Below are 25154 nucleotides of genomic sequence, written 5' to 3'. Positions count from 1 at the left end.
TCAAGGAAATGAACAATCCAGATGAAGTATTGACTCTTATGGAGGGGTCCTGGAGTCCATCCCCTGGGGGAAGGAAGAAGTTATGCATGTAAGGGAGTACCTTTGGAACAACAAGAAAAAGTACCAAACGCAAATCCAGTAAATGCGAGTGTGAAGGGTAGTAGCACGTGTGACCTACAGCGCGAAGATTTTGGTTTCAGTGGCGGCTTTGGAGGGAATAGTAATAAAGGCAAAAACCGTTATTTAGAAGAAAAGAAAATAGTTTTGGTCAGGAATTGCTACTAGGAGAGACAGGAGACAGTAGATTTTCGCATTTCGAAAATAAAATTAGTGTTGATAGAAATAAAAGTGAGAATAATAAAGCAAATTCCTTGGGAACTTTGACTGCGACTTTGGTGGATGCTTTCGTCTTGGATCGAAATATAAGAGGTGGATTAGACACGTTCTACGGCATCACTAATTAATAAGCAAAGGTTAATTGATTGGAATAAGCAGTTAAAATACCCGGTTAAGATAATAAATGAAAAATTCATAGGAGTTGGAGTTCATAATAAAAAGTAGAGTTAGATCAGTGTGTGATCATTCCCATAAAGTTTAAATATCAAGTATAATGAATGAAGTTTTTCTTAGTGAATGACTTAGAACCAGTTTTTATAGTGGGAATAAATGAACTTAAAAAGTTAAAAGCAAACATCGACTTAGTATACAATAAGTTGTTTCTCCCGTTTGAAGGTGCTCATGTACCGTTAAACTTCACTTTAAATACCCTCCCCCCTAATTTGAAACCGGATACTCGTGTGTGTGATTTATTTTGCAGTGATGCAGTCCGAAATACTTCAAAACTATTTTTGCGTGAGTCGGATATTGAAGGAAAGTCAGTTATTGAGACGATGGTGTCAGAGAGAGAGGGGCATCTCAATGGTCCAGTCCAAGGGATTTGCAATGTTGCCAGTGCAGTTGATCCTTCTATTGAAACCAGTCCCAATATCCATAAGGAGCAAATGGCTTGTCCGTTCAGGGTGGATCCAGATGTACTAGAGGCCAACCCAGAATTACAAGGGTACGTTAATGAGATTTATAAGAAATATCCTACAGTTTGTGCATCGCATGTTGGTAAAACAAAAGACTTTGAATATAAAATACAGCTTAACGACTACACTCCTATACTTAAGAAAGCTTATCCATTATCTCGGAGTTCTCAAAGAGATATGGATAAAATTTTGGATGAAATGTTAAAGGAAGATTTAATACAGCCTAGTAATAGTGATTATGCTTTTCCAAGTTTCCTAGTGAACAATAATGACGGATCCAAGAGATTAATCGTTAACTATTCTGATCTGAATCGTCATTTGTATTTAAATACACAGTTCACTCCTAGGATTGAAGATATATTGGCCGAATTATGAGATGGAAAATTATTTAGTCATTTAGATATTTTAAAGGCTTATTTAACTAGTCCATTAACTAAAGAAAGTAGACATCTTACTGCCTTTCTTACGCATAGGGGATTGTATGAATATAAGGTCTTACCTTTTGGCTTGGCTGCAGGTAGTCATGTTTTGTCGAAAATCTTGACAGAATTGTTATAATCATTGAAAGATGAAGGGGTTCAATGGTATATTGATGATCTCATTTGTAAAAGTCCAGATTTCGATTCTAATAAAAAACTATTGAAAAAAGTCTTAAGGTTACTTGAAGAAAATGGATTAACTTTGTCAACAAAGAAATGTACCTTCTTTTCCAATAAGATTTCATATTTAGGTTTTATTATAGAGAATGGTAAAATGTATATGGATCCCTCAAGGTTAGATGTTATAAGAAAGTTACCTGCACCAAAAACAAAAAAAGGTTTAATAGCTTTATCTTGTTTCTTACAATATTATGCGAAGTTCGTACCGCAATTCCATGAAGTCGTGGAACCAATAGAACGATTACGGGTGGCTTCAGCAGATTTTGTTTGGGAGAGGAACAACAGAAAGCTCTGGACAATGTTAAAGAGTTATTTGCCAATCATGTTATGTTAAAACTTCCTGATTTGAGAAAGAAGTTTATAGTCAATACGGATAGCTCTCTCAAAAGTTTAGGAGGGGTTCTCCAACAATATGATGAGAATAATAACTTAGTTCCCGTAGCATTTCACAGTAGGAAGTTAAACGAACACGACTTTAATAAACCAATATACTTATTGGAAATGTTAACTGCAATTGAAACGATGGAACGTTTCAGTACTTACCTACATAATCATTTCGAACTTGGAATGGATCATTCTGGTCTAGTTTATGCATTGAGAAATATGAGGAGAGTTAAGCGTTATGGATCGCTATTGTATAGTCTCTTTGCGTTTAATTTTGAAGTAAAGTCTATATCCTCCAATATGAATATTTCCGCAGATTTCATATCAAGGTTATATGATCAAAACAGTTTTGAAGAAACGGAAACCGAGCCATCCAATGCGGAACAGGTAAATAATTATTGTTTAATTAACATCTGGAATATGCCTTACGCTAATATTTCCATAAAAGAACATCAACTCAAAGATCCAGAGTTAGCAAATATTATTAGAGATATAAGAGCTAAGAAAGAGGTGGTAGGATATAAAATAATCCAAGGTATACTTTGTAAAAAGACTAGGGCAATTAAGAATCCATATAAGGTTTGTTTACCGAAGGAGTTAATTCCCAGCATTATTGAATTCTTTCATTCTGAAACTTTACTTGGTTCTCATGCGAGCATAAATAAAACAATTGCTAAGATCTGTGCTCGATTTACATGGAGTAAAATCCTAAATGACATAAGAGAATACGTATTAACTTGTGTGGATTGTCAGTTAAATAAAAATGACAACAAAAAACCATCTGGTACTTTAATATCTCAGTATGAGAACATAGCAAACGGACCTTGGGGGGTGGACTTACTGGGACCTTTGGTAGAAAGGAAGTAGAGACGATACTGTTTAATTGTAGTAGACTCATTTTCAAAAAAGAGAATTTTTAGAACCGATTAAAGTCTTATCTACACAAAGTGTACTTAACAAATTGTATAAATTAATGTGTAGAAATGGCTTCATTTTCAGTGTTTGTCACGACAATCATTTAATCTTTACCTCTGGGAAGTTTAAAGATTTCGTTTATGCTAACGGAATAAAATATAAAAGTATATCCCCATATCACGCGGCCTCTAATCTCAGTGAAAGATACGTGGCCACTATTAAAGATTCGTTAAGAATTTATTTTGGAAATAAACAGAGTTCTTGGCACGTTACAACCGGAAGGGCTCTAACACTGAGCCACCCCGCCTAATTATCAAATCGTGAATGATAATAGAGAAATTGGTGGAACGAAAAGTTGGAAGAAGCGGGAGTACCCTGAAAATCCCACGGATACGATCTTGTCCACCAAAAACTTACTTGACCGGAGATCGAAACAATAAGGACCCCACGCATCAGAGGAAGCGTTCTACCATTCAGCCACCGCTCCCAATGATTAAAGCAAGTAAATGATAATAGAGAAATTGCTGGAATGAAAAGTGGGAAGAAGCAAGAGTACCCTGAGAAAACCCACGGATACGATCTTGCCCACCACAAACTTACTTAGCCCAAAAGAAGAAGCGCTCTACCACTGAGCCACCGCGCCCAATGATTAAGATAAGTCAATGATAACAGAAAAATTGGAGAAATGAAATGTGGGAGGAAGCGGGAGTACCCTGACAAACATCAAGGAAAAATGTCCACCACAAATTTATCAGGAATGGGATCGATACAGTAAGGACGCCACGCACCAGAAGAAGCCTTGTACCAATGAGCCACAACGTCCAATGATTGAAGGAAGTCAATGAAAATAGAGGAATTGGTGGAATGAAAGGGGGAAGAAGCGGGAGTACCCTGAAAAAAACACGGGTACGATCTTGTCCACCAGAAGCCTCTTTGGCCCACCAGAGTAAACGCTCTACCACAGAGCCACCGCGCCCAATGATTAAACAAATTCAATTACAATAGAAGAGTTTGTGGAATGAAAAGTAGGAAGAAGCGGGGGTACCCTCAGAAAACCCACGGATACGATCTTGTCCATCACAAACTAACTTGGCCCACGAGTATAAGAGCTTTACCACTGAGCCACTGCGCCCAATGATTGAAGAGAGTAAATGATAAGAGATGAATTGGTGGAATGAAGTGTGCGAGGAACCGGGAGTACCCTTTCAAAACCCACGGATACGATCTTCTCCACCACAAAATTACTTGGCCCACCAGAGGAAGCACTATAGCACTGAGCCACTTTGCCAAATGATTTAAGCAAGTCAATGATAATAACAGAATAGGTGGAATGAAATGTGAGAGGAAGCGGAAGTACCCTGAGAAAACCCACATGTACGATCTTGTCCACCACAAACTTACTTGGTTCACCAGATGAAGCGCTCTACCACTGAGCCATCGCGAAGATTGATTAAAGCAATTCAATGATAGTAGAGGAGTTGCTGGAATGAAAAGTGGGAACAAGCAGGAGTACCCTCAGAAAACACACGGGTATGATCTTGTCCATCACAAACTTACTTAGCCCACCTGAGGAAACGCTTTACCACTGATCCACTGCGCCCATTAATTGAATCAAGTCAATAATAATAGAAGAATTGGCGGAATGAAATGTGGGAGGAAGCAGGAGTACACTGAAAAACCCACGGATACGATCTTGTCTACCACAAATTTATCAGGCAGGGAATCGAAACAGTAGGGACACCAGCCACCATGGGAAGCGTTCTACCACTGAGCCACCGTGACCACTGTTTGAATCAAGTCAATGGTAATAGAATAATTGGTGGAATGAAATGTGGGAACAAGCGGGAGTACAATCAGAAAACCCAAGGGTACGATCTTGTCCATCACAAACTTAATTTGCCCATCAGAGGAAGCGCTCTACCAGTGAGCCAGTGCGCCTAATGATTGAAGCAAGTCCAAGATAATAGAAGAATTGGTGGAATGTAAAGTGAGAGAAAGCGTTACTGCCCTGGGAAAACCCACGGATACGATCTTGTCTACCACAAATTTATCAGGCAGGGAATCAAAACAGTAGGGACACCAGCCACCATGGGAAGCGTTCTACCACTGAGCCACCGTGACCAATGTTTGAATCAAGTCAATGGTAATAGAGGAATTCGTGGAATGAAATGTGGGAACAAGCGGGAGTACCCTGATGCAACCCACAGATACGATCTTGTCCCCTCAAACTTAATTGGCCCACCAGAGGAAGCGCTCTACCACTGAACCACTTCGCCCAATGATTGAAGCAAGTCCATGATAATAGAGGAATTTATGGAATGAAAGTGGGATGAAGCGGGAGTACCCTGAGAAAACCCACGTATACGATCTTGTCCACCACAATTTTATTTGGCCGGAGATCGAAACAATAAGGACCTCTCGCACCAGAGTAAGCGGTCTACCATGAGTCACCGCGCCCCACAACAAGAACAGGAAAATTGGAAATTACTTGGAAACTTTTTTGAGAAGCAATATGTTTCAATTTCAATGACCACTGCCCGATGATCGTCTTTTAATAACTCCATGAGCAGAAAAGACTAATACGACATTTTTTATATTGTCTTTTTAAAACCATATACGATATCCGGATATTATACTTTATTCGTCATCCGGATGTAATCAGTTATCCAAATCTTCTATAATCCAGATATTATCCGTTATCTTAATTTTATAAATTATCCGGATATTATCCGACATCCGGATATTATCCGTTATCCGTCATCGGGTTATCATCCGTTCGTCATTCGTTATACGGATATAATCCGTTATCCGTCATCCGTTTTGTTATCCGTCAACCGGATATTGCAAATCCGGATAAGTTTCTATCCGATGTCAGAAAAATATCCAGATGTGGCCATCCCTAATCAGCATCATCAGCAGCATACACGAACTAAATATCTTCAAAGTCTGCTACACAAGAGCAGGGACGCATCCAGGGGGCGATCATGGCGATTGCCCCCCAGAAAGAGAATCTTTCTTATTTTATATATAAACAAACCCATTCCAGAGTGTGGAGCTCTTAAAAGTAGCTCTAAGTAGGAGTATTGTCAACCACCCAGCCCCCAGAAGTCCATCGTAGATCCGCGTCTGGACAAGAAAATGGGAAACACTTATTATTTACATTCAGTTTGCACAACTAAATAAATAAACAATATTTTCATTCACTTCCATCTACTACTATATTCAACTGAACTGTAACGACTTTTTATGTTTAAAAATAATTATTCATTTCTCAATAATTTAAAATGTTTAAAAGTTCAGTATTTTACCATGAGTAGAGTCAACTAGAAGTGTTTTTGTAACGAAGAAATAACAACATGAACTGTGAAATATCTTCTCACAAACTGTCGAGAGTTGAGGGTCGACAAACTTTACTCTTTCGTTTACCGATTACCTCGAAACCGCGGTAGCCAGAATTAGCCCAGGATTGGAGACTTATATTAAGAAAATGAAAATATCAGAAAAATGCAGAGGTCTTTTAGTCTGAGAGAAAAAAGGAATGAAATCTCTAATTTCTAGTTCTGTTAGTCTTGTAGCTCTTAGTCCATACCAAAGTACTGATAGAAATATGGGCAATGAATTATGACTATTTTGTAGAACATTCAACTTTAATATCATAGGAAATTCATCTTCCGGCTTGCTTGGTTGTGTAAAGTTATAGAGTGTATTGGTATACTATGTAAAGTATGTTTTTCTTAAAATTTCTATTCGGGTTCACACCCTTCCCCATCAACACTAAATACGAAAATGGAAAACTTATTTAGAATTTGATTGTTGATTCCAGTATACTTCAAGCATCACTTCTCGGACCTGGGCCTGTTATATGTCGATACATCGCTATCGTTGATATCTATATTATCATATATCAACATTCGATATCGCGAATATATGGACATGAATATATCATTCTAAATTTTCGATATAGATATTCGGGGGGGGGCGGCGAGGTATAAGGGGCCCCTAAGACTTGCGATAGATTTAGAAATTAAACTTACTTTTTACAATATTGTTTTCTAATCATAATATCTTTATTACCACAAATTTGCAATATTGTATTGTATAATTTCTTAGGCGCCAGAACTTTTCTGTTCCCTGAAAAAGACACACAAAATCACGTGCAAAAGCAAGTGCTTCGAACTTTGAAATAGAATTTACCATAAGAAAGTTTTTTATTTCTCTCTCTTGGAGATTTCCACCCCTTTTGGCCTTTGGGACCGCTCATTGACAAAACATGCACCAGTGATCGCTATATCCATTCATGCTCTTAGGCAGAGTCGTAGATTTTGAAAAGGAAACGACTTTTTAATACTACTACTACTACTACTACTACTACTACTAATAATAATAATAATAATAATAATAATAATAATAATAATAATAATAATTATAATTATTATTATTATTATTATTATTATTATTATTATTATTATAACAATGGAGTTTACAACTACGGTCCCACTTATTTATCCTGCATGGGAGGGCCACAAGTCTGCTACGCCACTGGTGTCCCCTATTCTGTTTTTGTCTCTTCTTCGTTTCGTTTAGCTATTTGTTTTTGTGCTGTTAGGCTTTTATATGAAAATTTTATATTATATAACTTTTTTTTATGAGTTTCTTTTTTGGGTGGAGTGGGGAAAAAAAAGAAATGCTTTCTTCTTATATCTGTTTGTTACCATTCATCTTGTTTGAACTGCTTAAGTAAGTTCTTTTGTAACTTTTGATGTCATCCAACTCCGTCACAATAATAAAATTGTCTTGAACTTGAAAATTGAGATGAACTTTATCATAATAAAATTGTCATTCTTAACAATTTGTTTTAATCTCTTATTTGCAGTTTGCCACACTGATATATTTGTGATAAGATTGAGGTTTACTCCAACGCCTTTCGAATTTGCAACCAACCCAACCGCCGAGCTTTTTGGGTTGCCTGCTATTGCAGGAAAAGGAGAATTGCAGGTGGTAATGCACTCTTGAAGTTTTGCATACATGCCAGGGCGCAAAATTTCAAAGTCAGACGCACTTGCCAATCCAAAAATGATGTCACCAGGTATCTCTCACGTACAAATTGTGAGCCTTCCCCTAAACACAGCGTTTGGTTTGGCAAAGAAAGAGATTACATCAGAGAATAATATTTCAAAACCAAACAATCAATAGATTCAGGATAATCAATTTTGAATTGTACAATTTATATACATGCTAAAAAATCTTACCTTAAAACTTCACGTTTGTGTAACGGACTTTGTCTGCACTGAAGTGTAAGTTGTCGATTGCAGTTTTCGGATCAAAGTCCTTAAGTGAAGGACCATTGACGGAAATTGTCGGCAAATCATTCGTCCTTACTGAATTCCTGTAGGTAGTCTTAACTTTGTTGAGACTGCTGAAGCCTCTCTCACATGAAGCAGTACTCACAGGTAAAACTGCATAAAATGCGACAATTGGAAGAAATTTGGGAATCCCGTAGGGAAGTTTTGACTTAAATCTTTTTCAGTGTCTGACTCACTGTCAATCAAAAGTCTATATTCTGCTACAACAAGGTCCACTTTTTCACTGTATAGATCTGGTTGTAGGTATTTTTTAAAAAGAAGTTTTATTTCTTCCACCCAAAATTAAAGGATTTTTCCTCAGTGGCAATTATTTTTGTGTAAAACACAAACTATACAACCCTGTGAATTTAGGCATCACTACTTCTACTGAACATTGCTCGCCAGTTCTAAATTTCTAGTCGCCAGTGGCGACCTGGCGACCAGAAATTTTGCACCCTGCTATATGCGCTGTTTGTTATCATATGTATGTGTTGATTGAAATTTAGTTCAGAATTAAAAATAAAACCTAAAACTTTAACAATACTTGGCCTAGACAGTTTGGTTTCTTTCAGTGTATTGTCAAAGGTGATGGGATTTATTTTTCTCGCAAAAGAAAGGGATTTACACTCCGATGCACTTATTATTAATTTGGTGTTATCGCACCATGTTCGAACTTGCTGTAGGTCTTGTTGTAGTTGTATGCAGTCTTCAGTTGAATTAATTCTAGAATATAATTTGAGATCATCAGCGAATAGGAGAATCTCAGAGTATTCAATAAAAAAGTCATTAATAAGTAGGAGAAATAACAGAGGACCCAGATGAAATCCTTGAGGAATCCCAGACAGAGTAGCAAACTTTTCAGTGATATGTCCCGTGTATAGAACAGATAGTTTCCGATTACATAAATATGACAGTATATTCAATTTGTAAAGTTTAGGCTTTCTAATTTCGCCACTAGAACATCATGATCCACAACATCGAATAGCCTACTGAAGTCGGTATTAATAACGTCTACCTGGCCACCTTTGTCTAATTTCGTTGCTGTAAAATTTGTTACAACTCCTAGGTTTGTTGCAGTAGATCTATTGCGTAATAAGCCATGTTGATGTATTGATATAGCTGGCTTTTCGTGATTCAGAATTCGTGTATATAAAATACCTTCAAGAATTATTATACGATATTATTATAGTAGATCATCTCTTAGAATATTAGACATTAGGCCATAGTTTTCCTTTACTAACATCACGCTTGTAAATAGCAAATATATTGGTTGGGTCGCATAACTGCATAACGCATAACCGTAGTCTAAATGCATAACCATAGGACTTATAACTGAAAGATTTCATTTCGTTTTATATAATACAACTTTTATATACTGTGCGGAAATATTCCACTGGCAGGAAACAGTATCTAATACAGTCATTTTTCATACCCAATCACTTATATTCACCGTCGCGAAGTGTAAGTATTCTAAACCTTTTTTTTAACTGAAATTACTGTTGAGTGCAGCTATATAATTTAACAGAGCCTCTTGCGCAACTCGGATTGAATCAGTTAGTATTTGGAACTAACAGCATACTGTAACGCAGCTATAATGTATAAGCAGAAGGTATCAATATTTAGAGATGTTCCACTGCTGTTTGTATATCAGTGAAACAGAACCGTAATGAAATGAAAAGCAAATCATGTTAAATGCATATTCATAATAAATGTGTATGCCGTGTGTGTGTATGCAATGTGTAATTTTTGTAGCAGATCTGTAAAATATAATTTTATGTTTGAGCGTCAGGGTTTAGAATATTGCAGATAGGTTTCTGACTGAAATGCACGCCTTGTACTCCTCCAAAGAAAGGGAAATAATGTATTGTGCTTCAGCGTTCTTCGAGAATAACAAACTCAGAATCCTGGTACAGTGGTTTTTACAATAAATGCACTTCCATTTGATAAAATGATCTTTAAATTCAATCTCTGGGTGTTAGTGAAAATAACTGAGTGGCGAAATAGCTACAGAATTTGAGATTCGTATTATAAAAAGCGACATGAACCTTTGTATAACTTCATATTGCTCTGAGTAAACAGCGAAGTAAACTGAAGATTACATCCTACTGAAAAGTGATGAATTGCAGTAACCCAATTTCCATAATCGGGTTTGAAATCTTACACCTGTGCCCAAGATTCTTTGATGAAATATTGATCAACCAAAAATTTCACTGACATCACCCGCTTTGGTTTCACTCTAAATGAAATATCTTTCAATGTGCTGTCCGACGAGTGTGATGTTACAAAACACATTACAGAATGTTTTACAAAGAAATATCAAAAGTAGTTTACAGCAGACATGGGCACCCTTACTCATTTTTGCCCTCAAGAGGGCCGCTCTCACCCTGATTTTGGTAGATGAGGGTGAGGGTGGCTGAGGGTGAGGGTGGCTGAGGGCGTGTGTGAGTGAGTCGATTGAGGGTGAGGGTTGCTGAGGGTGAGGAAATTGATTGAGGGTGAGTAAGAGTTAGCAAAATGTCCATCACCAGAATGAATTCCTGAAGGATGTTTGTTTGAAAGTATGAATTTGAGTTTGTTTGAAAGTAACACAGTTGAACAGGTAGTTTTGGTAAAGGTATTGTATTCATCAGTTATACTTTGGTTCATACATACAGAGCTCTTTTTCGAAGAATTCTGAATATCTTATTCACTTATCTAAACCTTCCGCTACTAGTGATAGAGATGTATGATCCCTTATGGCTGAAAACCAATATTGCTTCAATTCCTTTCATAGTTGAAATATATTTTTTAAATTTTAGTTGTTGTTTACTGAAAATAGGAAGGCAATCTTTCTCCTTATTTTGCCGGACTTTAACCATACAAGTGGATCAGAGGTACGGCAACACTGAGAGCAGTGACAGTTTACACGCTCGCGAGGACTAACCGAGGGTTGTGGGGGTGAAAGAGCCCTTTAAGGCTGTCCCGACGTATCAGATCTTTGGAGAGCTCCTTGGACGTCGTATGAATTGTATTGTTCTTCTGAAGGTCACATTGAATTTTGTTCTTCAGGTCGTGAAGCAAAACGAAATTTCACTTTCATATGTTGTTAATGCAAATCTAAAGTAGAGACACAGAAAAAAACTTGATTGATTTCTTTCAATATCATAGGAGAAAGTCAGTGACATACAAGGAAAAAGGCTGGCCGAAGGGGTAACATGGTCAGGGAGACATAGAGTGAGACAAAAGTAGCAAAGGGGAATGAAAAAGAAACTCTGTCTTTCATTCTTGCTTTGTTTTCATAGGGCTCTTCACTATCAACAACAAGAGTAGGATTAGTTGATGTAAGAACTGTTCCATGAATGGTGGGCGCAAGCCTGTGAAAATAATATTATAACAAAACTTTACAGTTCTATAGCGTACGAAATAGGAAATTGTATGATGCATGGCCAAGTCATTGGCTGCTAGTCTGCATTATTTCTGGGCTATTTCACCCTCGTTTGCTGATTCTTAATCCAGGCAGATCCGCAACTGGTTCACTATAATGAGTCAAACTATATTATTATTATTATTATTATTATTATTATTATTATTATTATTATTATTATTATTATTATTATTATTATTATTAACAATAATAATATTAATATTATTATTATTATGTCTAGCCAGCGCATCCAGCGGTTAGCGTTCTTCCGGATTCTGGGTGCAAAGTTTGTGGGCTGCTACCCTGACCGATTTCACCAGCTTTTTTCTCAGTTCCACGAGGTGATTATCGGGATGTTATCTTTAAATATAAATTCTACCTGATTTTCTTCTTTCCTTTTTACATTATTGATGTTAAAATATTCTGTTTAAATTACCCTTAGAGGCTGCATTTGAAATATTGTTACATAAATAAATGAATGTTTAGAGCACGACAGGCACGGGCCCATTTTTTTTTTTTTTTTTTTTTTGTTTGGAGGGATCCGAAGAATTTTGCAGATTTAATACGTATATATAGTATTGAACCTGTATTATTTAACACCCGAAAAGACAATAAGTAATTGTTAATTAGTGCCTCCTAATAAAAAAGATAGAGCTAGAGGTATTAATTTTATTTTTTAGGCTATATCAATTATTTCGATGTTGAAGTATACTCATGTTAAAAAAAGTTCACAAATACTCGTCGAAAATGAACTGAAATTTAAATATTACGTCCCACGTTTATCTCGGTTAGGCTAAAGAAGACGGTGATGATGCGTAATGAATGAAATGGTGGAATGAAGAAAATGGGGGAAACGGGAGAACCTAGGCACATGGCGTTTGTCAGACACAAAGTCCACACGACGCGAGCTGGGATCGAACAAGGACCCCAAGCCCCGGAGGTTAACGGTTTACCACTGAGCCACCGTGCTCCCAAATGTTGGCCGAGCTACCAAGTTTTGTGGGGAGGAATCTGAATCAGGTGGACCCCCACATAGGTCCTGGTTTCAATTCCCAGTGGGAGCTAAAGTATTTTTTCCGGTGTTGACTCAGCATCTTGAGACAATGGAAAAGATTACCGTAGACTAGCGGAGTCCGGTTACGTACTGTGAGCCTTTATTTTACTTGCAGCTGTTGTTTGGGGTCGCAATTCATCAAGTATAAAAGGGGAGGGGGGAGTTGGTAAAATCAATTCCATGTTCAAAGTTTCCACATGTACATGGAAGACAGTATTTCAATATACATTTTGTAAAATATTTTTATGACAAAACTTGGTGTATATATTCTTTATGACATAGTGAATATCCGTAAAGTTGAGGTTAAAATCTGCCAAGAAAAAAATGTAAGTTTACCTCCCCCATAAATTATATATTGTGGCATAGTCCATATTTTATGATTAATTTCCATGTATATTTTGGGATATTCATTTTATTAAAGATTTTATTTTTGTTTTGGTGAAGGATTAAAAACAAGGAAATAATTAATGTTGGTATAAGTAATCAGACGAATGCAATTCTTAGTAAATTCACATGCTTGTATTGTCAGCTCTTTGAAATAACATCATAGCACATTGTTCTCTATCTGAGAATTCAGGAACCGAATTCTGCAAATGTGTAAACGAGAACAATTGACAGAATTTTACGATCATGCATTTGTAAAATTATTGTGAACAGAGACACATGCACGGGTATGTAGAAATTGTGAAGAATCACGAGACAGAGCATTCCAGGTATTGCCAGTTGTTGATCGCTATGAGGAAACGACCTCGTTTTCCTCAAGAAAGGAGCACACGCATTTATGACGTCAGTCTACTGTGGCGAATTCCATGGTACGGAAGTTCAAACAAAATCGGAGGGACGAGAGGTCTCGGGACAGAAGTCCAGAGGAGACAGGAGGTCAGTTCGGCGGAAGTTCATACAGAAGCCCAGGAGTTGATCTGAGAGAAGTCTAGTTCCGATGTGACTAATTCTTAGTCACGATCCTACTTCGTTTAGCGAACTAACTTTCGAGTTGTACACATTGAGTATATTGGATGTGGAGTCCAATCACATCGTAATCGTCGATGACTACAGCGGAGTGTCTTACTAATTGAGGCACGAACCACGACAGAGATATCAACCCAGGCGATATCATTCAACCAGAGACCAGTTACGGAGAGACCACCAAGGACCACCACAGAGGTACCAGCTGAATTTAAACCCAGAGGTATGTGTAACTTTAAAGGCAGTAATCAACAGCTCAATGCTTGGTTTGCGTTGCTCAATCTGGCGATACTTCTAAATACCCGTAACTAAAACATCACATTTTACACTTTGACAGTTCCTATCAGAAATACAAACATCTATTATTAAATTTATATCTGAGTTGTCATTTCATGGTAAAATCCCCATCAGAGTATGATCGATACATTAACCTCTCGCATAGAAGTAGAAAACGTTCCCACTCATTCTAGATGGTGAGTGGAAGGTGACTTCTTCAGTTCACTGTTTCATCCCCGTTTTTAGACACGAACTGAGGAGGTTGTCAGTATATATATATATATATACTGACATGGCATGGTTGTCAGTATATATATATATATATATATATATATATATATATATATATATATATACTCAACGATTATTTTCGTTAGAAAGCATTCGATTTTGACGTAGTATGTCGTACTGATCTTTGAAGGTTCCCGATTATTCCCTATGCCGTGAGTTAACATCAGTAAGAAATAAGTTAGTGGGTTTACGCTCCTAGATCCCTGCATTTCTTTCAGAGTTCAAAGATAAATTTTCTACAATTCATTCGGTTTCGGTTTCATTTAACCCTCTCATGCAGTATGTATTACTTAGATTTAAAAAAATATCTTTCTCAATAATTTGCGCTACAACTGTTCCATTTTAGTGTAATATGTCGTATATTTTACTTAAGGCTTCAAAATCATTTCCACTACTTCAATTTAAACTGACTGAACTTAACTCACTCTCACCACGTTAATATATATAATACAAGCTGAAATACACATTCTACGCATGAGTCAGATAAAATATCTATGTAAACAAATTGAACAACGAAAAAAAATATCGGTCATTTTCCACTAGTTTCACATATCCCGGTAAACGTCCCCTGAGACCCCCTGGTTCGAATTTTCTAAAAAAAAATGCCTCTGGTTCCCAGCCGACAAGTGCTGTATTTGGAAGTCAATGCCTGTAGGAGTAAACCGTAGATCTCAGCGATCGCGAAAACTATGGATTTGACACTAATATCGGTCATTTTGGGTTATTTTTACATGTCTCGGTATCCCCCGATGATCCCCGGTACAGAAACGAATGGGGGCAATTTGGAAGTTAATGCGATCGGAGTTTCACCATTGATCTCAGCGATCGCGAAAACTATGAATTCGACACTAATATCGGTTTTTTTTTACTACTTTTACATGTATCTGTAAACGCGCCTCCCCCTGAGACCCCTACTTCAAATTTAAGGAACTCTTTTTCGTGGTCTGGAGCCTGAACCAAAGTACCCGTGACTTAAATTTGATAATTCTCGGCCCACTTGCCTGGTCCGCAGACCGCATACAAACACAAAAACAAACTCCTTATTTTATATATGTATATATTTATGTATTGTGTGTGTGTGTGTGTTTTGTAGTAACTTTTGTCTAACGGTAGAAAAGCCCCCCCAATCATTTTGTTATTGGGCCAAAAGAAAATGTTCATTAAGGCAAAGCATGAGCAGTAGAAAAGATTAGAAGTATATAGATACGTACATGATTCCAACGAAAATTTGAATCATGCAAACAATATACACAAAATAAGGAAATACGCTTTTCTCCTTTCTCTGAAAAATCAGATTAAGGGGGCAAAAAGCCTTCCGGAAGTTTTTGGAGCTAGCTTTAAATAATATTGAAAACCACCTCCAATTTACTTGAAACTTGTTGAAAACATAGCAACAATAAATAAGGGATAATGTTTATTTTCCTTTTCAGTGAAAATTGGTATAAAGAGTTAATGGCGCTCGCGAAAATATTTCGCAGCTAAATCCGAAAATAAAACCATATGACAAATTCAGTTGTAATTTCGGTTATATGTAGGGGACATCGTTGTACCTTGAGCCACTTTTGAAAATAATTGAAATGACGCCACTCCTAATATCATATAAGCACGTTTTACGACGTCGATTAAACCTCCAATCTTTCTTGAATCTATTTAGAATTTGAGTAATCAGAAATATAACACCTTACAAAATTTTCATAGCAAAATATAAATTACTTTACACAATGGCTCATCGTACAATATTCTCATGTACATTGGGACAACGATCCTGTACCTTGGGCCGCATTAAAAAGGAGGGATGAATGGAGAGAAAATAATGCATTTCCTTAGTTGTATTTAACACATTAATTTATTTATTTCAGCTTTCAAACGATATTTTTCTCTGAACATTAAACAAAACAAAGCTTACGTTAGTTTGATGAACAAATGTCACAAACATACACTATGTAATCAAGAGTATCCGGACACCTGGCTGAAAGTAACTTTCAAGTTCATGGCGCCCTCCATCGGCACTGCTGTAATTCAATATGGTGTCGGCCGACCCTTAACCTTGATGACAGCTTCCACTCTCGCATAGTGGTGGGCAGTGGGAATATTCCCGGTGGGAAGGAATTTAAAAAATGGGAATATTCCCGGGTTTTTTCCCTGGCCTGTAATTTCCCGGGAAGGAATTTATTTCCATTTCTTTACTTTATCTTCCAAATTATAAGAACCATATGACTAATTACTTTATTTTAATATATTATGATTTACTTCTAGGTTTTAAAGAATTTGGAGGTTTAAAAAAAATTAAATTATTTGACTGTACTTTATATAACTAATAATATGATTTTTTAAGTTTAATTTCCATTTGCACTAAAAAGTAAGGTAATTGTTTAGTATTGGGGGGCCAAAACTAGCAAAAAGTAGGATGATTTACGGAAGAAATGAGTTGATAGTGATGTTCAAGTAGTCAAGGAGGTATCGAACACATTTTTTTTACGGCAGTAGGGGATTTATACAAAACGGAAATGTAAATGGAAGTGATTTATGTGAGAAAAGAAAGTGAATTGTTGGTATCGAAGATAGAAAACAGCGTGCCATGGGGGTCTCTAACCCGCCTTCACTCGCTAACGCTCGCTTTGCAATGCTGTCTGAATTTAATGTTGGTAACGTAATTTAACGTATGAAAAAATAAAACAACCGCATCGGAATAGAATATCGCAAAAACGTAGATGCAAAAGCTGGCCCGCAATGCTAAAGAACAGCCAAAATTAGCAAAGTACCGGTACTCATTTACAAATGATGAAAAGAAACCATTTTGTTAAGTAATTTAGAATTATGTAGAAATAGAGACGAAGTGCTATTAATAAACCCTGAACAAATATTAGTAATAGACGTCGGTCTGTCTCCTCTCTCTGACTCGAATTTCTGAAGAGGTATTCGGACTTATTTTACATGTGAATTAACGTATGGAATTTCGAGAAATAGATAGAATGAAAGGTCGTGTATGGCAATGTTACGTACTAAAATATAAAGATAAGTAAGTATCTTGCAAATTTGTGAACATAAATATGTATGCGCAAATCTTGATAAATTGGTAAGACATGTATCTTCTAGCATTTACCCAATCTAATTGGTTTATAACATTTATAAATTTAATGTGTTTATAATATCAATAATAGATTCAAGTTGAGCAAATCCACTTACATATACATTTAAACTGTTACTACAGTGCGTCCCACTAGCTTTCGAACCCGAAAAAAACGTTATAATTTCCGAACAAATTTACACAACAAAATGAAATTCAGAATACACGTACCTTGTTTCATGCTAAACACGAGAAAGGGTTGAACAGAAGCGCACACGTCGAAACAAAGACGATTGGTGGCGCCAGGGAAAGTGCTGCTTGGCGTGGTGCGCGTGCGTTAGTGTGACTCGAGTCGCTACATCGCGAGGATGGTTGTGTACACGGTACAGGAACGCGTGTTTGTTGTTAAAATATATTGGATATAGGGATCGTATCAGACCGTTCAACGTGAATTTTGCCGTGAATTTGGATGCCGTAAAGGACCATCGAAATCATCAATACATCATTTGGTGAACAAGTTCGAAACAACAGGAACGTTGCTTACGGGACATGGAGGCGCGCGTCCACGGATGTCCGAGGAGACAGTACAGAATGTGCGGCAACGTCTTTTGCAGTCCCCTAAGAAGAGCCTGAGTCGATTATCACAAGAGGTAGGGATGTCAAAGTCAACTTGCAAAGAGCCGCCAAAAGAGCCAAGCTGTTTCCACATCGCGTTACAGTCTTCCAGGAGTTGAAGACTACAGATTGGGAAAAGCGCGTGATGTATTGCCGTTGGTTGCAAGCTTTGTTGCATGACAATCCAGGAATCCTAGACTATACTTGGTTCACAGATGAAGCTTGGTTCCATCTCTCCGGTTATGTGAACTAGCAGAATACTCGGGTGTGGGCCGCCGAAAATCCGCATGTGTACCATCAGATTCTACTTCATCCCTTGAAGGTGGGTGTTTGATGTGCAATTTCCCGACAGCGTATCATTGGACCCATCTTCTTTGAAGATACAGTAAACACACAAATTTACTTACACATCTTCAGTGAATTTGTGAATCAGCTGGAGGATCAAGAACTGCGTCGCGGTTATTTCCAACAAGACGGAGAACATGCCATACTTCCAACGTGGCCATGGCAGAAATTAAGTCCTTTTTTGGTGACAGAATAATTTCCAAAGGATTGTGGCCGCCAAGATCCCCGGATTTGCCACCACCTAATTTCTTCTTGTGGGGTTTTCTTAAAGGTTGTGTCTACAGAAAAAACCCACGATCACTGCAAGAGTTGCGAAACAACATTGAGAATGCGATTCATGAGATCACACCGGAGACTCTACATCGGACTTTTCACAATATGGAACGCCATGTACAAACATGTCTTGACGTCCAGGGAGGACACTTTCAGCACCTGCTGTGATGGTCATGTATTCAGGAAGAAACAAGGTATGTGTATTGTGAATTTAATTTTCCTATGTGTATTTGTTCGGAAATTATAACATTTTTTTCGGGTTCAAAATCTAGTGGGACGCACTGTATATAATTTACTAAATATTTTTTTTTCACACATATTTAATTGATATAACATGTTGTAAATAAATATACATTTATGCGTACTCTCTAAATATAATAAAGTGTTAATAAAGTAACATAGTACCGTTCAGAATATACATTTTATAGAATCCTCTGTGGACAACAGTAATAATATGCTGTGATATAAAAATTAATTTCACTTTGAAATCATAATATAGTAATAGAATGCAATTTTCTTTCTGATTGTACATAAATTCCCGGATAAATTCCCATTTTGGGAATCTTCCCGCGAATATTCCCGAAAAATATCTTCCGGGAATTTACCCATCACTACTCTCGCAGACATACTTTCAATCAGGCGCTGGAAGGTTTCTTGGGGAGTTGGCAGCCTATTCTTCACGGAGTGCTGAATTGATGAGAGTTATCGATGTAGATCGATAAGGCCTGGCATTTGCCATACCCAGATCCTGCCATCGGATCGCCACATTGTGTACCGTGATCCGTCACTCCACACGTTTCTCCACTGTTCAATCGTCCAGTGTTTCCGCTCCTAATACCAAGCGAGGCGTCGTTTGACATTTCCCTGCGTGATGTGTGGCTTATGAGCAGCCGCTCGACCATGAAATCCAAGTTTTCTCACCTCAAGCCTAACTGCCCCATCAGGATACCGCGGTCGGCAAGAGGGATTGCCGCCGTTGACGGTGGCAGGCCGCTAGTAGGCAGCAGGCACCCGTCCGCGGCGGCACGACGATCTACTTGTTCAAAATTGCCGACCTTTTGCCGAGGATGCAAGCGGCATCGTAAAATCGTAAAAAAAAAATGCTCTTTGCTGACTGTTGCCGACCGCCAGAGTCGGCAAGACAGTCGGAAAGACCTCTTTCCGACCCTCTGCCGACTCCTTATGCCGGCCTCTTTTCGACGGCGTCGCCGGCGCATTTACTGCACCTTTACGGCTGTTTACCGACTGCTCGGCAAGGCAACTCTCCGATGGCGGCGCCGGCGCATTTAATGCTCATTTCCGGCTGTTTGCCGACTGCTCGGCAAGGCAACTATTCGACGGCGGCGCCGGCGCATTTTATGCACCTTTCCGGCTGTTTGCCGACTGCTGGAAAGGACCTCTTTTCGACGTCGGCTTCCCGATTCTCCCACAAGCGGCATCCGACTTCTTGCCGCCATCGAAAAGTGACCCTTTGCCGACTGGAAATCAACGCTTCAGGAAGGCAAAATTTTTATCAGCTTTTACATTATTCTTGCCTAAGTCTTCCTCCATGCTATGATTTCTCGACAAGGAGCACCTTTGCACGTTCTTCAAGTTTTAAAATACTTGCATTTTTTTGTGTGTCCCAGTATAAAATTTGTTCCTTTTTGCTTTTTTGCAGCACTCTCAGCCAAAAAAGAAGAAATTGAATGAGACATGGAAGTATTATATACTTTCAGAACTAGCAATTGTGCCCTTCATGAGAAATCATAGCACGGATGCAAACTTAGGCAAAGCTACTGTAAAAGGTGGTGAAAATTTTGCCTTCCTGAAGGGTTGATATCCAGTCGGCAAAGGGCTACTTTTCGACTGCGGCAAGAGGTCGGATGCCGCCTCTGGGAGAATTGAGAAGCTGACATCGAAAAGAGGTCCTTTCGAGCAGTCGGCAAACAACCGGAAAGGCGCATAAAATGCGCCGGCGCCGCCGGTGGAAAGTTGCCTTTCCGACCAGTCGACAGACAGCAGAAAAGATGCGTAGCACTGCAATGAAAATCATGGCGGATTCCCACCAGTAATGTTGCACTCGGTACATACGCAGTACATTTCTACAATTCTCAGTACGATTTAAGTGCTATATAGAGGGAAAGTATCTGTGAATGACTTACAAATCCTTAAAAGCGACCTAAAAATAACAACTGAGCAGGTAATAATGAACGTTAAGAATAATTCAATTAACATGTCTGTGGGCCTAATGTGAAAAACTTATAACAGTCAGTACATTTTCCCCCAGAAAGCACATTTTTCACTATCACAACTACTAGGAACAACACTGTTCTATGCAATCGAAATTTGCTAGTTGCAAACGCTTTCTTCGAAAAAAAAAAGCCACAGCAATCCGTCGGGATACGGTCTTTTCAGGTTGTCGTTTTCCCATCAACTATTGGTTTTTAAAGGTCAATGATTTTCTAAATTTTTTAAAGTACAGGGGTCACACTCCCAATGGAAAATGAGATTTAAATAAAAATTAATGAAGTAAAAATTATAGATAAAAATACTGTAATAAAAGGTATATGGTGGCGGAGAGATTCAAACCGAGCCTACACGCAAAAAAAAAGAAGAAGAAAAAAGGTTACTAGTAATCAAGAAAAAGGTGGACAGTAACCAAGTTAGTTTGTCAATATATGGAAAACAGAGACGTGTGTTCAAGCAGCCAAGCCAAAAAGGTTAACAGGTGGCAGTTATTGCTTGCGTTACAGGTTAATATTGCTAGGTTACAGTGTAATAACTCACAAGGGTACGCTAACCGATCACGTAGTTACCACTATCAATCTTAGCCTGTAACCGGTAACCTAGTTAGTATGTTGGAATAACCGACTGCTCGGTTAATGAAACAGGGTGCATCAACTGCAGTAACCGAGTATTTTGGTTAATATAACATATTCAATTACTGAAAGTAACCCATTTACTGGGTTAAAGTAATACGGTAGGACAAAAGTATAACCAAGTAGATCGGTTTATATAACAAATTAAATTAGTTAAGATAACATATTTACTCGGTTAATGTAATAAGGTAGGGCAAATGTTTAAGCGAGTAGATCGGTTAATTTAACCTGTTCAGTTAATTGAAATAACCCGTTTACTCGGTTAATGTAATAGGGTAAGTTAATTCTAGTAACCGAGTATCTCGTCTAATATAACCTCCTTTATTAGTTGAAATAACCATGACTCAATTTGTTATAACCTCTTTTGCTTTCTTGTCCATATATTGACAAAGTTTCCAGGGTTAAAATTGTGTTTAAGCTTTCTGAAGGTTAAAATTTTATGCCCAATTCAGAACTGTTCTCGCTTTATAATTTTTGAACCACTTAACGTAGCGATGTGAAATAAACGTTTATGTACAAAACTAAATTTTTCTCTAGTTTATAAAACCACATAAAGTTACGTACTTATTATTAATATGAATCTTAGGACGGTGTCTTATACAGAAAGGTATAAGCATTGTTTAGAATGATTCAGAATGAATAATTGGAAATATTAATTAATAATAGTACAGAAAAGTATTATCAATGCAGTGCGAAATGGTAGTTCCTTAATTTCATATAGTAATTTGCTAATTGAAATTTGAAAAATTATTTCGGCTGCAACATAACAGATTTCTAAAAGCACAGTAGAGGGTCTATTTAATAATCCATAAAATTATGTTACTACCTTTCTGTATCATTTGAAGAAAGACGAAAAATGTATAGTTTTATAAAAGGGAAAGAATTTAGCTTTGGGGAATGGATTTGGTTCACGTCAAACTTAAGTGGTTCAACGGTTTATACTGGGACACATTTCTGGGTTCGACATAAAATCTTAACCTTAAAATCAATACAAAATTTTAACCCTGAAAAATATAAAGCACTTCATAGTCCTGTAAAATATAAAGCTTTTTTAGTCCTGTAAAACACAGTAGAACAGGAGCTCCGTGAGTTTTTACACATTGTGAACAATATGAAACAATTGAAATAAAAACAGAACAATGTTATAAAGAGTCATGACAGTATCCCACCGCCATTAACGTGAATTCTACTTTCCATTTCCATACTGCAGAGTTTTTGATATTCTGTTCAATTTACTGCAAATAGATGGTGAATATATAATTAACTCGAAAAATTATTCACAGATTCAAATAAACTAATTAAAATATAATAATACTGCAAAATATGTTACCCGTATAGCTCAGCCGTTAGGGATTATGTGTATGAATCAAGCTTCAAATACTGGCCACAATGTTAAACATTTTTCACTAGCAATTAAACGCCTGCGTCTCTGAATGCATTCATTTTCTTATACTACACTAAAACCAAAAATGTCTCTGCATTTGTTGTAACTTTTATATATAAAATAAAGTGACTGGAGCGATCACGTGTCTGCTTGTCCGGCTATGGTCGAAATTGTGAGGCAATAATTTAAAATCCCCGATACTAATGCATCATGTATGTATTGTTGAATCCAGGGTCAAGGGCGCCGATCCTCTAGGACCTAGCCCCCCCCCCCCGAAGCTCATGTGGGTTTCCTCGCATTGTATTTATGAATATACCATATTTGGTATAATTTGAATGCAATTTGTCTTTAAATCCCTATGTATGCCTTTTGCATGTAGATGCCCCCTGCCCCAAATTTACAGAGAAATCGGCACCCTTGGCCAGGGTACAGCTTTACTTGCACCCAGGGGTAAAAGTGGATTTGAAAAGGTAGGGAGACGCATGAATTTACCCGTACCTATCTTTGCACATTGTAATTAAGTTAGAAAGTGGGGGGGCGCCACGGATATATCCTGGAAGCTAGGGGACGGCATCCACCCGCATTCTTCACACTTTTACCCCTACTTACACCCATGACTATATTCGTAGAAACCAAACACTGAAATGCACCAAACACAAATTCTAACGACTAAGCTATCAGTTCTCACTCTATGCTTTAAATATTTATTTAAATACACTTTAAAAGTGGAAATCATATTAAGTTAAAATAACAATTAAGTAGGTAACTAATAGTTCATTTAATTCGTTTCTATATGATTTATACATTTATTGTATACAATGAAACAGAAAAATGTGAGAAAATAATTTATATCGTAAGTGAAAGAGCCACATGTATAGTATACTCATAGTGCATACCCATTATATAGAGAAAAAAAAGGTTAATGAAGTCATTTACATCAAAAATGAAATGTTTTAACATAATACTTTGCAAAGATCCTTTGTTTTAAAGGAATTCTTTAAGACAATAAATGAGGGGAAGATCACAATTTTTTCTATATTAGCACTAAAAACACACCAAATTGTATTAAAACAACACAATGCACATCGTATTAACTTATATACATTAGCCTATGTAATGAACATTATCATCCAATTGAAGTTATATGTAATATACCTTCGGATGTACTACTACTTTTTTTTTTTTTTTTAAACAGAAATTTGTAGCATTTCATAACATTGAGTTTTAACACAGATAGCAAATATGTATGAAGTGATTACAATGTTCAAAAAAGCACTATATTATTGTCAAGAATTCCTGCTATCCATATTTTGTCTTGAATAACTCCGCCATTTTTCTTTTTTAGCCCATTGATATATACGAGGAAATCTTCCTCTGTTTCTTTGAGATTTTATGGGTTTTATTTCTTATTATTTTTCTTCAGGTCTATTTAAATGTCTCTTACTTTGTGGAAATAAAATTCTGTGTTGTATGTTTTTAATATTCATAAATGACATCTAATTTAAATAATAATATATTTATATATACTAAAAGATCATTTTGACAAAGCAAGGGACATTTAAATAGATATTCAGAAGAAATCAGTAAAATCAGAACATCAAAAATTTTATTCATTTCAAAGAAAAGGAAGAATACTTCCCCTACAAATCAATGGGATAGAAAAGAAAGGAGGCGATGGTACTGAACCTCACCGTTAAGGAGCTTGTACTCTGAGAAATATGATTACACTTTCTCTCTTAACTTATTCCACGCAAAAAAAAAAAAAAAAAAAAAAAAAGTTAAGAACAATATCAAACAACAGTTGTCTTTACAATTGAAGAAAACTTCAAACCTATGAAATAGTAATGTAGAATTTAAATAGCTCAGAATCAGGATTGTGAGAATATAGAGAGATACAGAAAATTTTACAACACTGCATAGAAAAGATGAAGTAATAATAATAATAATAAAAAAGAATTTAACGACAAAAATTGGGATAGGGAGACTAAGGTAATATTGGCAATTTCAAAGCCGTAATTCTCAATATTCGCTTGAAAGGTAAGTGATGACCATCATTCCCGTGTGATTTGAAATAAGCCGCATTAAAATGGGAAATTTTTTACAAATGTTATGATTGAATGAAATTCACGCGTTCTAAAAGGAAAAAAAAACTGTAGTCCAACATATATCCTACCACTCTTCACAAATATCTTTAAGGATGTTAGTACATATGATTTTTGTAAATACTCTCCGTTAGTGGCGTAGGGAAGGGGGCCCAGAGAGGCCGGGCCCCGCAAAGAGGTCCGACA

The sequence above is a fragment of the Thermobia domestica genome, chromosome 13 (assembly GCF_964235325.1).
Source record: "Thermobia domestica chromosome 13, izTheDome1.hap1.1, whole genome shotgun sequence".
Taxonomy (NCBI): Eukaryota; Metazoa; Arthropoda; class Insecta; order Zygentoma; family Lepismatidae; genus Thermobia; species Thermobia domestica.
The sequence above is the reverse complement of the archived record's forward strand: the minus strand, read 5'-3'. Positions refer to the sequence as shown.